Here is a 13,618-nt window from a genome sequence, read left to right as displayed (position 1 = left end):
TCAATCTTAACCTTGAGGCCCCATTTTGCTGATGGTGCCCTGGATTTGGTATTTTCCCCAAAGCAATTTCTTACTTTGAAAATATTTCCCCAACACGCACTGGGGATGAAAATTAGTTTCATTTTCAAAACCCGAACCCTTTACATTTTCTCTAAATTCTGCTTGAAAACCGAACAATTACTACTTTACCTCATCTTACATCTTTCATAACTTATCTTCAGCAACTTAAAGATGTCAGGTGCTATTTTCAACAGTCTGCATGGATCCTTAGTTGGATCTCTGAGTTAATTAGGTATCCTTTTTATTTTCCATATCACTGTAGATGACAGCTTTGCTAATTAATCTCTGCATATATAACTTGGTTTTTCTTTTCTCCGGTTTCCAAACCACTTCCTCACTGTCTTTCTAACTAAGAGTCTATTTGAGGTTTGTCAGGCCTCTATTCACTGCACAGTTCCAAATACCATATACTTTACGTTTATGGGTATATACTCTACGTATATACCCACTTCACTCCTAGGTTCCTATATAAAAATTTCAAGTTACCTTAAGGGGTTATTTTACTAATTGTTTCGCTAGTACATAACTCAGGACCCTTTTTCTCTAGCTTCCATTAGCTATTGCTTCACTGTTGCTCCATTCTCTACTACGCAGAAATACAAACAAAAATCTCGTCCAAGTTACTTCCTCAGGCCAACAAGTACACATTTAATTTGATCCCATATAGATTCTGAATCAATAGTTACAGCACTGAATAGCCATAATTGCAGTTATTAAAATTTCTCAACTACAAAATATTCCGTTTTCTTAGACTTAGAAAACGTTGCATCATCCATTTCTTTTCTTTCCTCCTTTTCTCTCTTTCCTTTCTTTCCTTTTTTCTTTCCTCATTCACTCATTCATTCATAAGACATTTGCTGAATACTTCCTATGAGTCAGGCACACAGTATTTGTCATTAAGTATAGAAATAAGTCAATGGCACCCCACTCCAGTACTCTTGCCTGGAAAATCCCATGGACACAGGAGCCTGGTGGGCTGCAGTCCATGGGGTCGCTAAGAGTCGAACACGACTGAGCGACTTCACTTTCACCTTTCACTTTCATGCATTGGACGAGGAAATGGCAACCCACTCCAGTACTCTTGCCTGGAGGATCCCATGGACGGAGGAGCCTGGTGGGCTGCAGTCCATGGGGTTGCTGGGAGTCGGACACGACTGAGTGACTTCACTTTCACTTTTCACTTTCATGCATTGGAGAAGAAAATGGCAACCCACTCCAGTGTTCTTGCCTGGAGAATCCCAGGGACGGTGGAGCCTGATGGGCTGCCATCTATGGGGTCGCACAGAGTCAGACACGACTGAAGTGACTTAGCAGCAGCAGCAGCAGCAACATAGAAATAAGTAAAATAATTTGCTTATATGAAGCTTTTATTCTAGGGAGGACCTAATTTTTCAGTCATTAAAAAAATCAAGTCAAGCAAAAAACCCATTTTGATTATTTGCTAGCCTGAGTGAAAATTTCACAGTGAGAAAAGTTCATGTTTGATTCACTTCTCTTCACTTGTTGAACTCTTCCCCACGTTTGAAAATTCTCTCCCTAGAGTCCACCATTCTCAGATTTTTCCTAGGAAAACTTTGTCCACTGCTTGTTTCCACCAGAAAAGGCTTCAGGATCTACCCATAGTTTTTCTGCCTTTCTTTTTGTTAACACATTTATCTCTACCTTCTCTGATTTCCCCATGGCCTTCTTTTGATTCAGTTTCCCCAAACTCATTTTCAGTAATATGATGCTGAGTAATCATTGCTTTCATGGATAAAATGGTAACAGAAAAGAATATTCTAAAAATGTAATGCCTCAACCTAAAGAGTGTCTAAAATTATTCCTGTGCTTATGATGGAGATATGTAGGGGTAAGTTGGTCTTTCCGCCTTCCTTAGGTTGCTGTGTCAACTCCACGTGGCTTATGCACCTCCTGAGATTCTTCATGTGAGACAGGCCATGCTGGAGCAGGCTTGCTTTCAAGTGTGAGTAGGACCAATGGCTGTGCAATTAAATCTATCTTGTTTTTTTCCAAACTATAGAGGTTTGCAACGTAGGTCTGGTTTCTACATTGGAAAATACCTTCGTGGTTTAGTCACTAAGTTGACTCTTTCAGAAAACACCTTATGGGCCCTCAAGTTGCTGATGAGACCTGATTCACCCAGCAGTAGCATTGAAACTGAGAGCACACTATGGGGTTCCTGGGCACAGAAGTCTTTCCCTGCCCCCCATTTCTTGCAGGGAGCGGACTCCAACCTCCACGACCTCCCCTAAGTTCCAAAGCACAGGTTTGAAGAGTTGGTGCTCCAGGAAGGGGAGGGATGCAGAGTCAATGAGGAACAGTCCCTGGTTCCACCTGGAGGGATACATGTAACTGTGTCTTTAAGCCCTTGATAGAATTAAAACTGCTACTGCCGCTGCTAAGTCACTTCAGTCATGTCCAACTCTGTGCGACCCCATAGACAGCAGCCCACCAGACTCCCCCATCCCTGGGATTCTCCAGGCAAGAACACTGGAGTGGGTTGCCATTTCCTTCTCCAATGCAGGAAAGTGAAAAGTGAAAGTGAAGTTGCTCAGTCGTGCCCGACCCTCAGCGACCCCATGGACTGCATCCTACCAGGCTCCTCCAACCATGGGATTTTCCAGTCAAGAGTACTGGAGTGGGATGCCATATATCACTAGGGAATTGCAAATTAAAATTGTACTACTGCACACCTTTAAGAATGGCCAAGATCCAAAGCACTAATAAACAACCCCAAACACTAGTGAGGATGTGGAGCAGAAGGACGTCTCATTCATTGTTGGTGGGAATACAAAACAAGAGCCACTTCGGAAGACAGTTTGGCAGTCTCTTACAAAACTAAACATACATTTATAAGATTCAGAAATCACACTCCTTGGTATTTACCCAAATGAGTTGAAAACTGAATTAAAACTAGCAAATGGGATAGTCTTCATACCAGAGAAGACCACCTGAGGCCAGATTAAAGGAACTAGAGAAACTCCTCAAGATTACCTGAGATGAGATTAAAGGTCCCTGTGTTTCCACCCTTGAACCATTGCCAAGAAGCTCCTTACCAAACCCTCCAGGGTTAGAACCCAGGTTTTGAGGGCAGGAGCCCACTGCATCCTCCTCTGCCTGGCAAAGCAATAAAGCTATTCTTTTCTACTTCACCCGAAACTCTGTCTCTCAGATTTGATTTGGTATTGGTGTACAGAGAAGTTGAGTTTTCAGCATCAAAACCTCCATCTCCCAGCCACCACAACTCTGACTGCAAGCGCAAGTAAGTCTTGACCAGCATTTGCTCGTCATGTTTACTTGAAGTAAAAATTATGTTAATTTATCTCTTTTGAATAGTTAATATCTGAGAAAGATTTCCCGCCCTCCCCTCTCTTTTCCCTTACGAGGCTTTCTTTTATGATAGTGTATGCCATCATCTACAACAGCTGGCCTGGGCAGAAATGTAAGACAGTGAACGGATCCCACTCTCAGTGTCTGTGGCTCCTCACCATGTTGGGGTTTTATTTATGGAGATTAAACCGAGCTATCTGAACTCCGCAGAGGAAGTTCAGTCCGGGGAGACAGTCCAGCGCCTGGCTCCCCATGAGCAGTTGGAGGACAGAAGCTGTGGAGTCTTTCTCTGCCCCTTGACACCAGTGGGACCTGTCCGATTTGGAAACTGCTACATTTCTGTAAACGTGGGCTGTGCTCAAGGGAAGAGAATACTAGGAAAGATGCAACCTCTTCAAATGATAGTTTCTTCATGTTTAAAATGTGGATAAGAACATCTTTCCAACCTTCCCAAACATGAATTGTATCTATAGCTCTGGCCATCCTGGGGATTGAGGTGTCCATCAGTTTCTGAGAGAGTTTCTGCAAACCAAAACAGAAATATGTTCTTGCTGAGAGGGACGGGTCTAGCTGATTTTCTGAATCAGCTTGAATTGCTGTTGGTGGTCACATAAAGTTGCTTTTCTGTGCTTCTTGGCTTTTTGAAGAGCAAGTGAGATCCAGAGACAGAGAGGGACTTTCCTTTGTACTTTTGTTACTATCTGGAAGAGTTTTATTTCTCTCTCTCTCTCTTTTTTTTGGTGGGTGGGGAGGTATGAATAAAAATAGTATCTAAAAATGTTTCCTTTCTCTGAGGGTAGTTAGGTGTGAAACAGCTTAAAACCATCATCTAAACAGTTATGACAAAACTGCTTTTTTTCAGGGAGGGAAGGTATAATCCTATTATCTTCGTGTGGTTATCAGTGCCACTTGAAATTCCAATTAGTGCAGCTAATCACCATGGTCTCCTCTGGTACTTAGCTGGCAAACAGCTAAGTCTAATTAATACTTTGGAGTGGTGGGTAAATGGCATCCTCTAGACACATTTTCTGAGTAAAATTCTGATTTGGGGCTGTTTCATTGCCAACGGACAATTTATGAAAAGGAACAAAGAAATAATTTTGCATGAAACTATCAAAATAAGGTCTTTAAGTGATCTTGGCAGATCTGGGAAGAACTAAAGTTCCCAGAGATAAAAAAAGGTAGCATACTTGATGGCCAGTCAAAGGTATATTTCTCATCTATTTATTATTTTTTAAAATGTATAAAACAAGAGAGACATTATTCATTTAAACTCAGACTTGTATAAAGAGTCATTACCCCTTGACTCATTAACAATGATTCCTTGCTTAGAAATAGGATAAAGTATTAATAACCCAGGACTCTGTGCTTTTGATTCAAATGGCTTAGAGCCCGAGTCGCAGGCAAGTCCATTATAATCACCTGGGTGATCTCCAAGTGAAGTAATGCCTTCTCTCTGATCAGCAGGCACTTTAGATGGGAACTAGAGCTTGGCAACCCCTGTCCCTTCATGAAGAAATTCTCTATTAGCACCTGCCCTCTGCGCCATCACTTCCACCTCCCGCCGCCGCCCCAATTCAGAGTTCCACCTTCTCCTGTCCCAGAAAGGTCCTGGAGTTGACTTGGAAGTGGGTCAGCTTTTCATGGGGAAGCCAAGCCTGATCACACACCCAATGTTGATCAACATGTTCTATGTGCGCCTTAAAGGAAGAGGCAGACACACTCGCAGCTTACTCAAACTCACTGTGGCTTCTGAAGAATCCATTCTGCTGGTTATTGTCCCCTCAGTGTCTGAAGAAAAGCACCCGCCATATTAATATTAAACCAAGGAGTAAGGGTCTGGTTTTCTTTCAAGGCTGTCTCTCTCCATGGTCCTGGTGGATTCCTATACTGTGTCTCACAGAGTAACTCGTTTATAATTAAACAATTGCTTTATTCTCTGTCTCTCTCACTTTTTTTTTTAAAGTTCATATTTGCAGAGACTTCCGGACTTTCCAAAACCAGAAAAGGATGTCGAGAAGAACAATGAGTCCCAAAGAGTCGCAAATTCCTTTGACTTTGAGCTCAAGCCTTTGATTGGGCGCTGGTCTGGGAAAAGGGGACACTTATTTTCAAGACAAGAATTCTGTGTTTAATTTCAGGGAATATGAAAGCACTGAATGTTTACTTGGGAAGGGATTTGAAACCTTTTGTAGGCTTTTTGAGTTTTTCAGATAAAGGAAGCCACACCACCCTTCTTAGGCAAAGTCATTCTGCAAGTAGCTTTCCCAAGAACCAAGAGCCATTCCCCAATGGGTAAGCATTATTCTGTATAATTATGGATATTTTCCCTTCCAAAAATATTTTTTTTCTAGAAGCTGCTGTTTCAAAAGCTTTCAATTCTGTATGTCATTATCAAATAATCTTTTTTGTACTCGGGTGTTTATTATTGGATTGCAACAACGATAAAGCTCTAGGGGTTTTTGTCTCCTTTGGTATGCTAATTAGCCACTTTCCTTTTGATCTTTTTCCTACTGAAAAGAGTGAAAAGCTATCTCGGTAGGGAATCTTAGTGCCTACATTCATCCCCTCATCTCCATAATCTGAGGATCAGAGGAAGACAACAATTTCACTACTGAATGAGAGCTTCTAGAAGCTTTAGTCAGAGCTCACTGCTGCCAAATAATCCCCCTGGCACTCAGAGGTGGGCACAGAGGAGGGAGACGCAGAGGAGAGAGAGGCACAGATATTTCTTGCGGCCCAGTGAGCTCCATCACTTTTATTTGTTCCCCAAGCATTCAATCAATGTCATTTCACCTGATTTTTAACTTTTAGATATTTTTCTCCTATTGATATGTTTTTAGTGACAACAGCTGAATATGTAGTTTGAGGAAGATGGCCTGAATAGTGGGAAAACAAGCAGCTGACAAAATCTGTTGGATGCCAAAGTCATCTTTCCAAAGATACAGTATGAATTCACATTTGCAAGAGCAACAGGGAGAAATGCCATGGCTCTTAGGAGCTGGGTGTCCATATTTGTGAATTATGCTTGGGAACGGAACAGAACAAGAACTTACCAGATTTTTAGTTTGATTACTGTTTGGTCTACTACAGTTGTGAATATTCACCTTTTTATTAGGATTCAAAGACGTAGGACAAAGACTGGGAAGTCAAATGGGAAATTTCACCATTAATAACGAGCATCTCTTGAGAATGCACTGAGACGGCAGCACTACCTTATGAGCCCCCAGCAAGGTGACAGGTCAAGCGTCTGCCCGCAATCCGGGAGACCTGGGTTCAATCCCAGGGCCGGGAAGATCCCCTGGAGAAGGCAATGGCACCCCACTCCAGCACTCTTGCCTGGAAAATCCCATGGACAGAGGAGCCTGATAGGCTGCAGTCCATGGGGTCGCAAAGACTCGGACATGACTGAGCGACTTCACTTTCACTTTCAGGAATTATACTCAGCCCATATGGGCCTGCGTGCAAGCCTGCCCTCCCACACACGCACTTTATGTACACACACACAGACACACACACAAGCCTGCCCAAACACATACACACACATTAGGTTGAAGCATATGAAATCACTGTTTTTGCAAGTAGAAACGCAATTTCATACAGACCCTAACAGAGCTTTCTGTTTGGAAGCTATAAGATAATCATGCTTTATTGAAAAAAAAGAAAAAAAAAAAATAGAGCTCATACATTCAAAAGACAATTGACTCCTTCAAAAATCATCCCCATAGAGGTCTGTTTTTGAAAATACTGTGAATCTTAGGGCAATTGTTTGTCTGTGTGCTAGTCGCTTAGTCGTATCTGACTCTTCGTGACCCCATGGACTGTAGCCCGCCAGGCTCCCCTGTCCATGGGATTCTCCAGGTAAGAAGACTGGAGTGGTTTGCCATTTCCTCCTCCAGGGATCTTCTAATCCAGGGATAGAATCAGTGTCTCTTATGTCTCCTGCATTGGCAGGTGGGTTCTTTATGGCTAGCACCACCTGGGAAGCACTAATTCTAAACTTCAGGGTTTCCATTTCTTTATCCTTTGAAGATTGGCTTGAATTTGGGGATTTAAAAAAGAAGTCATTCAAAATCACTCTTTGAGTAAAACAATTTACACAGAATAAAACTAGTTTGAGTTTTCTTTTAAATAAGCAAAATTGAAGTATAAATAAAGCAGCAACTTGCTGGGATGTCAAGTCGACTGCCATAGCCATAGCATTTTTGATTTAGAGATCAGCTGGTCCAGCCATCTTTAATTTTATTGAACCTAAAAATCCTCAGGGATTATTAATAATGCAATTTGGTGCACCTTGCTAGAGAGAGTCTGATTTATTAGATTTAAGGAGTGACTTTGAAATCTGCATATTAAGTGTGCTTGTCAGATGATTCTGAGGCAGGAGGCCCTCATACTTGGAATTGCCACTTTTGTCTGTAGGGATAGATACCAAAGTTCAGCGACTTGCTGACCATTACCCTATTGCACAGAAGCTGGCCCAGAAGCAGAACTCCAATCTGCTGGACTCCCAGGAAAGCCTTAGAAAGGAACTTTTTGGTCTGAATTGCAGTGTAGTACTTAATAGGCTGAGTGGTCCATGTTTTCTCTTTTGTAAAATGGGGGTAATACCAAACTCATAATGTTGTCTATCTAAATTGCTTAATATGGTGCCTGCATGTGCGTATGAGGTAAGTCACTTCAGTTATGTCTGACTCTTTGTGACTCCATGGACTGTAGCCGGCCAGGCTCCTCTGTCCATGGGATTCTCCAGGCAAGAATACTGGAGTGGGTTGCCATGCCCTCCTCCAGGGGATCTTCCCGACGTAAGAACCTGCATTTCTTACGTCTCCTGCGTTGGCAGGCGGGTTTTTTTTTTTTTACCACTAACACCACCTGGGAAGCCCTTATTATGGTGCCTGGCATATAGTAACTGCTCAATTAACACTAGTTATTTTTATCCAAAGATTTCCACGATGGTTCCTTTATTTCCTTTCCTGTCCTAGTCCATTTTCGTGACTCCAAACCCCACGGCCCTCCCCCTGCTTTTACAGGCATTTCTATGTGGCATTCCTTCCCCATGACTTTGGCCACATCTTAGTTTCTGGTGCTGCCACCAAGATTAGAGAATTGTTGTTGAAAGGTAGCAATCAGTTATAACAACTCTCTGGAATTCTCCCTGAGAGGAACAGCTGGGTCTTTCCACATTTTGCCTTTATGCCCAATTAACCCCTAACTACAGCCCTTTTGGCTTGTTATTGTTAAAAATAAGTCTTCAGCTATGAGACTAAAGTGTGCAGAGATTGAAGATATGAGCACAGAAATTCCCTGTTGGTGCCAGGTGACTGGGAAGGAACAGCTGGCGGCATCTGCACCTGCCCACGGGCCCTTCAGACGTGGCTCAGCAGCCAGAGGCACCAAGGCTGGTGAGGGGCGTGGGTCAGGGGGAGGAAGACTGCGCGAGGCGTCCATGCAAAGCCCCGGGAAGTTCCTGTGTCTCTTCCCCATCTGCTCCTTCATCCCCACACCCTCCCGTTTGCTCACAAGTAAATAGGTGATGGCAACCAAATGCTGCCTGAGCTACCTGATGCTGCTAATTACTATGCCTGCTTAGAGCCAATTATCTCCACAAAATCGAGCATCTTCACCTCACGTTCCAAACGGGTACTGTTTCCTCTGGGGCAGAGACAGATTGAACACGGGAGCTTAGCTCCAGCTAAAGGGTCCCTTCCTTGGCATGGTTTTCAAAGACACATTTGTTGTCTTTTTTCTTTCTTTTAATCTTTATTGTAGCTTCGCAGATGCTGCAATTCCTAAAAACACAGGAAGTTCGATTGGGGTGGGATCACTGTGTATATAGATCTTTATCTTTTCATCTGTGTAAAAAAAATATACAACTGTTACACAATAGATGCAGAATGTGTATAATCAGTTTTACAAACCAATCAGATCTTCTTCCTAGTTGGAACTCTATTTCTCCACTCTCTCTCAAACACAGTATGGCTAAAAGGTATAATACAAACGTAGTATGTGGGACCTCCATGTAGCACAGTATGCTGCTGCTGCTGCTAAGTCGCTTCAGTCGTGTCTGACTCTGTGAGACCCCAGAGACAACAGCCCACCAGGCTCCCCCATCCCTGGGATTCTCCAGGCAAGAACACTGGAGTGGGTTGCCATTTCCTTCTCCAATGCATGAAAGTGAAAAGTGAAAGTGAAGTCGCTCAGTCGTGTCCGACTCTTCGAGATCCCATGGTCTGCAGCCTACCAGGCTCCTCTGTCCATGGGATTTTCCAGGAAAGAGTACTGGAGTGGGGTGCCATCGCCTTCTCTGACAATTGTGTATATATTTATTCAAACTTTTTCTGGGAATCTACTCTAGGAATTCATTTATTTAGTACAACTGGTTGGACAAAAAACGTTAGGCTAACTCTCTTCTCTTTAGTATCATGAAATGATGCTTACATAGGATAAATGAGGTATAAATCTGTAATAATGATCTGATTTTCTGGTCAAAACATTTCACCTAAAGGAAAGATGTGCTATGAATAATACATATTCAGCGCTGCTCTGATTATGGTCTTTGGACGGTTACTCACTCTTATCCTTTCGTTGGTAGGTACAGGCTGAGTCATTGCTCTCCAGTGTCAGTGTGGAAAACAACGTAATTTATATGACAAGTGTATGCATGATTTCAGTCTCTTCTCTAAATGGAGGAAGTTGCCACAATGAAGCCAAACACCTGGAGAGAAAGGATGCTGACAAATGCATTTCTGAGCTGTGGAAACACCTGGAAAGGGCTGGGTTTTCCTGGAAAATGCTTCTATTTTTCTCTTTCCTTTCTCTAGACGAGAGGACTCATATGTCATGGTGAACATCTACAAATTAGCCAACATCTATGTTAGCTCATCTGGAGGAGGGCACAGCAACCCCCTCCAGTATTCTCGCCTGGAGAATCCTATGGATGGAGGAGCCTGGCTGGCTACAGTCGCAGAGAATCAGACATGACTGGGCGACTAAACACATCACGTTAACTTGAGAGTTTTGTAGCATCTTTCCATCACTCATTCCTTCACTGTGGGTCCCAGTGGTGAGCAGGGAACATAGGGACCTGTTTCTGGGGGGGGTTTCTAGTCTAGCTAAGGGGAACCCTGCAGGAAGAACAGAAGGGCTTTGCTCACTAACTGAAGTTCGAGAAGCAACACCAAGATACTTCAAGGCCTAAGAATGCTGCTTTTCTTAGCCCTAATTTTGTGACTACAGATCACTTTCTTGAAATTTAAAAATGTCAAGTTTATTTTCGATAGTGTCAAGACCTGACAGCTATCCTTAATATTTAGCAGAAATGTGGATGGGTGTGGGGATATGCTCAATAATAAACAAGACTTCAGTTTTGGGGACTTCGTTGCTGCTGATGGCTACTCTTAAGTACAAATGGTGACTGGGCTGAAACCTACTAGGTATCCCCTTTTCAGTACATGAGAGTCAGGTAATAGCTGGCCTAGAAATGATCTGTTCACCGAGAAGCTTTCACTAGATAATTGGATGTGTGTGTGTGAGAGAGCGACAGAGAGAGAAAGGGAGGGAGAGAGAAAGAATGTGTGTGTGGGTGCATGAGTGAACATGTATGTGAAAGTATTTGCACGCTTGGGTGTGAATGCACGTTTGTGTGAGTGCATGTGAACATGTATGTCTGCATGTGTCAATGTGTGTATTCATTATGTATGTCTCTTCATGCCCTGCAGAGAACTAAGAGACTCTTCTGGGAAAGTTATTCAAATCATACAGCAGTTGAGGAATTTCTGGCAAGTCATTGCATCCTTAAACAGATTTTTGCAAAGGGGCTATGGGAAAGAAACTGCCCTTTTCAATAAGCTTTAGGTTCCTATCATGCTATGAGGCCACATTTGGACAGTGTCCATGGTAATCTGTGCATTGGTCCACGCAGTGTTCATTTTAAATGTAAGGTACTTTTAAGTGTAGTTTTCAGTGTCTGCTCATAAATGGACTGAGCAATGTCTAAGTGGGAGGAGAGTCTTAGACTCTTCGCCCATGTGCTCTGTACATCTGATGTGGGTGTATAACCTTTCTGCCCAGGGTATAATTGTACAGCACACAGGGATATTTCAGGGTAAATATTTTCATGTTTTTTTTTCCTGATGAAAAAAAAAAAAATGTGCCTCTTGCTAAAATTCCTTTGGAAAATGAACCCCAAGTAAAAAATGACTATTTTTCATTTCTTCCTCCTGTAACAATTCTTCTAGGCCTTCTATGCTAACTTCTCTTAGGGGTTGTCACATTCAGGGCTGATTTTGCACCCACTGTGTACTAGCGGGTCTCACTCATTTCAGGCTGGGTCTTCATGGCATACAGTGAGTGGCGCTTTGTTCGTGGTCTATCTAATTCAAGTATCTGGGAGTTTGATTTTTTTTTTCAATGTTAGTCACTTAGATTTCTTCAGCATACACTTATTAAACACATATTTTGGGCATCATCTGTAATGATAGGCCCTGGGGAGAAAATGATGAATAATAACCCAGGGCCCTTAAGGTGCTTCCAGAGTGGAGGGGGACAATTCCTCTAAAAAAGGGGGACCGATTAAGTGAGATGGGAGGACAAAGGAGGGAGAAAGGAGTTCTTTTCTCGGTGTTGGGAAGCTTTGCAGAAGAGATGATGTACGAGATAAGGCTTGAGTAATGGGTATGGATTTGCTATGTGACAGAATATAGTTGGGGGGAGGGGGGAACCATGCCAGGCAAAGGTCTGACTTTATAAAAATAAACCCAATTGCTGAATTCCCATCCTCAGAATAAGCAGCCGCAAGTCGGGACCTATTTATCATTTTTCTCCTTCCTCACTTAGTATTCCAGTCTCACCATTTTCCTTCTTGTCCTCTACCTGATTTCCTTTCAGAATCTTCCGAATCAAGCACTTCACTCAGTATAAAAAAATAGAAGACATCTAGTCTAACAAAGAAGAACTCTATTCTGTGCTGTGTTTATTACCATGCCTTCCTTGTCTAGGACAAACTGATTTCTTGGTTTAGAATTGTTGTTGTTAGAGACCAAAGTAATACTTTGTATTCTCTCGAGCAACTACAGTCTGTACGCAGTCACCCTGGAAAAGGAACAAACCCTGCCTTCCCATGGAAGAGAGGAATAGTTCGGGCAAAACATAGTTCTGGCCAGAGCTTATTTGAGGCTGTGTATCACCTCAAGAGACTCACATGAAGTCAAGGCTAGTTTGAAATGGTTCTCCATCTGCTTTTTTATTTTATTTCATGCTTTTGAATTGCGAGACACTGGGGCTTAAGTGTCCTTTAGATAGTTGAAGATGGACAGACTGATAAAACCAAACCAACTAAGCAAACAAAAACCACAAAAACCGAAAGGCAAAAAAAAAGCACCTTGTCAGATATTGCAATAAACTCAGACCTTTTGTATATAGAAATGGATGCCAGAAGTGCCCCATTTGTAAGCAGGAAGTGAAGATTTATTGGAGTAAGATAATGAAGGCATCAGCTAGAGGCCAGGGCAAATATTCTTTTGAAAACAGCAGACATTCTGCTCTGTTCCATACTAGATGGGACTGCAAATCTACCAAGGTCAAAAAATGGCTTCCCTTTGGGCTCCCTGAAATATTTGAAGATGTCAGTTGCACTAATCTTAGTTACAATGTTTTGCAGCAAACAAGGTTAAATCGTGGTTTAATTCCTACACGTGTGTTCTTGATTTCTGTCTTGATCTATGTAGAGCAAAGCCTTCGTTTTATGACTCCTGAGATGATCTGTTTTTTGTACTAACACCTGTTTGGTCCTCTGCACAAATGATAGTCTCCTTCTGCCTAAGAAGTGACTTTTACATGGTGTGAGAAGACATCTTACCTATGAGACCTTACATCATTCCCCCTTCTGTTTTCTCTTAATTCCACACCATGCAGTGCCACACAGGCATGACAAGTGTGATGTGGAGACCCAGGGCCGATAAATGTTATTTACTGTGATGTTTCTGTGGAATGGGAGCCATTAGACCAGAGTTGGAGAGAAGCAATTGGAGCCTCTGGTTTCCATTATCTTCCATACTTTCAGTTTCTGCTTTGCTAATGTTAGAAGAGTCTGTGATTGGGTTGACAGTTTTGGTGGTTCCACAAACTTTCTTCATATACATGTACTAGGCTTTGTTATTCGGGGTGTGTGTCAGGGGGCAGTTGGAGGGATTGAGGGAACGGCATTATGGGCAGAGATAAACAAGAATGA

At 42.5% G+C, this 13,618-nt stretch overlaps 1 long non-coding RNA gene across 1 annotated transcript; it reads left to right on the top strand.

Moving 5' to 3' along the window:
- The first annotated feature begins 3,102 nt into the window (after positions 1-3,102).
- On the top strand, positions 3,103-10,733 carry LOC129624075 (uncharacterized). Its single transcript, XR_008700731.1, has 3 exons — positions 3,103-3,322; positions 5,357-5,685; positions 9,983-10,733. It is a non-coding gene; the product is annotated as an uncharacterized LOC129624075 (long non-coding RNA).
- The last annotated feature ends 2,885 nt before the right edge of the window (positions 10,734-13,618 follow it).

The sequence above is a fragment of the Bubalus kerabau genome, chromosome 12 (genome assembly GCF_029407905.1).
Source record: "Bubalus kerabau isolate K-KA32 ecotype Philippines breed swamp buffalo chromosome 12, PCC_UOA_SB_1v2, whole genome shotgun sequence".
In the NCBI taxonomy this organism is placed as follows: domain Eukaryota; kingdom Metazoa; phylum Chordata; class Mammalia; order Artiodactyla; family Bovidae; genus Bubalus; species Bubalus kerabau.
Note: the sequence above shows the minus strand (reverse complement) of the source record. Positions and strands in the feature narration are given on the sequence as shown.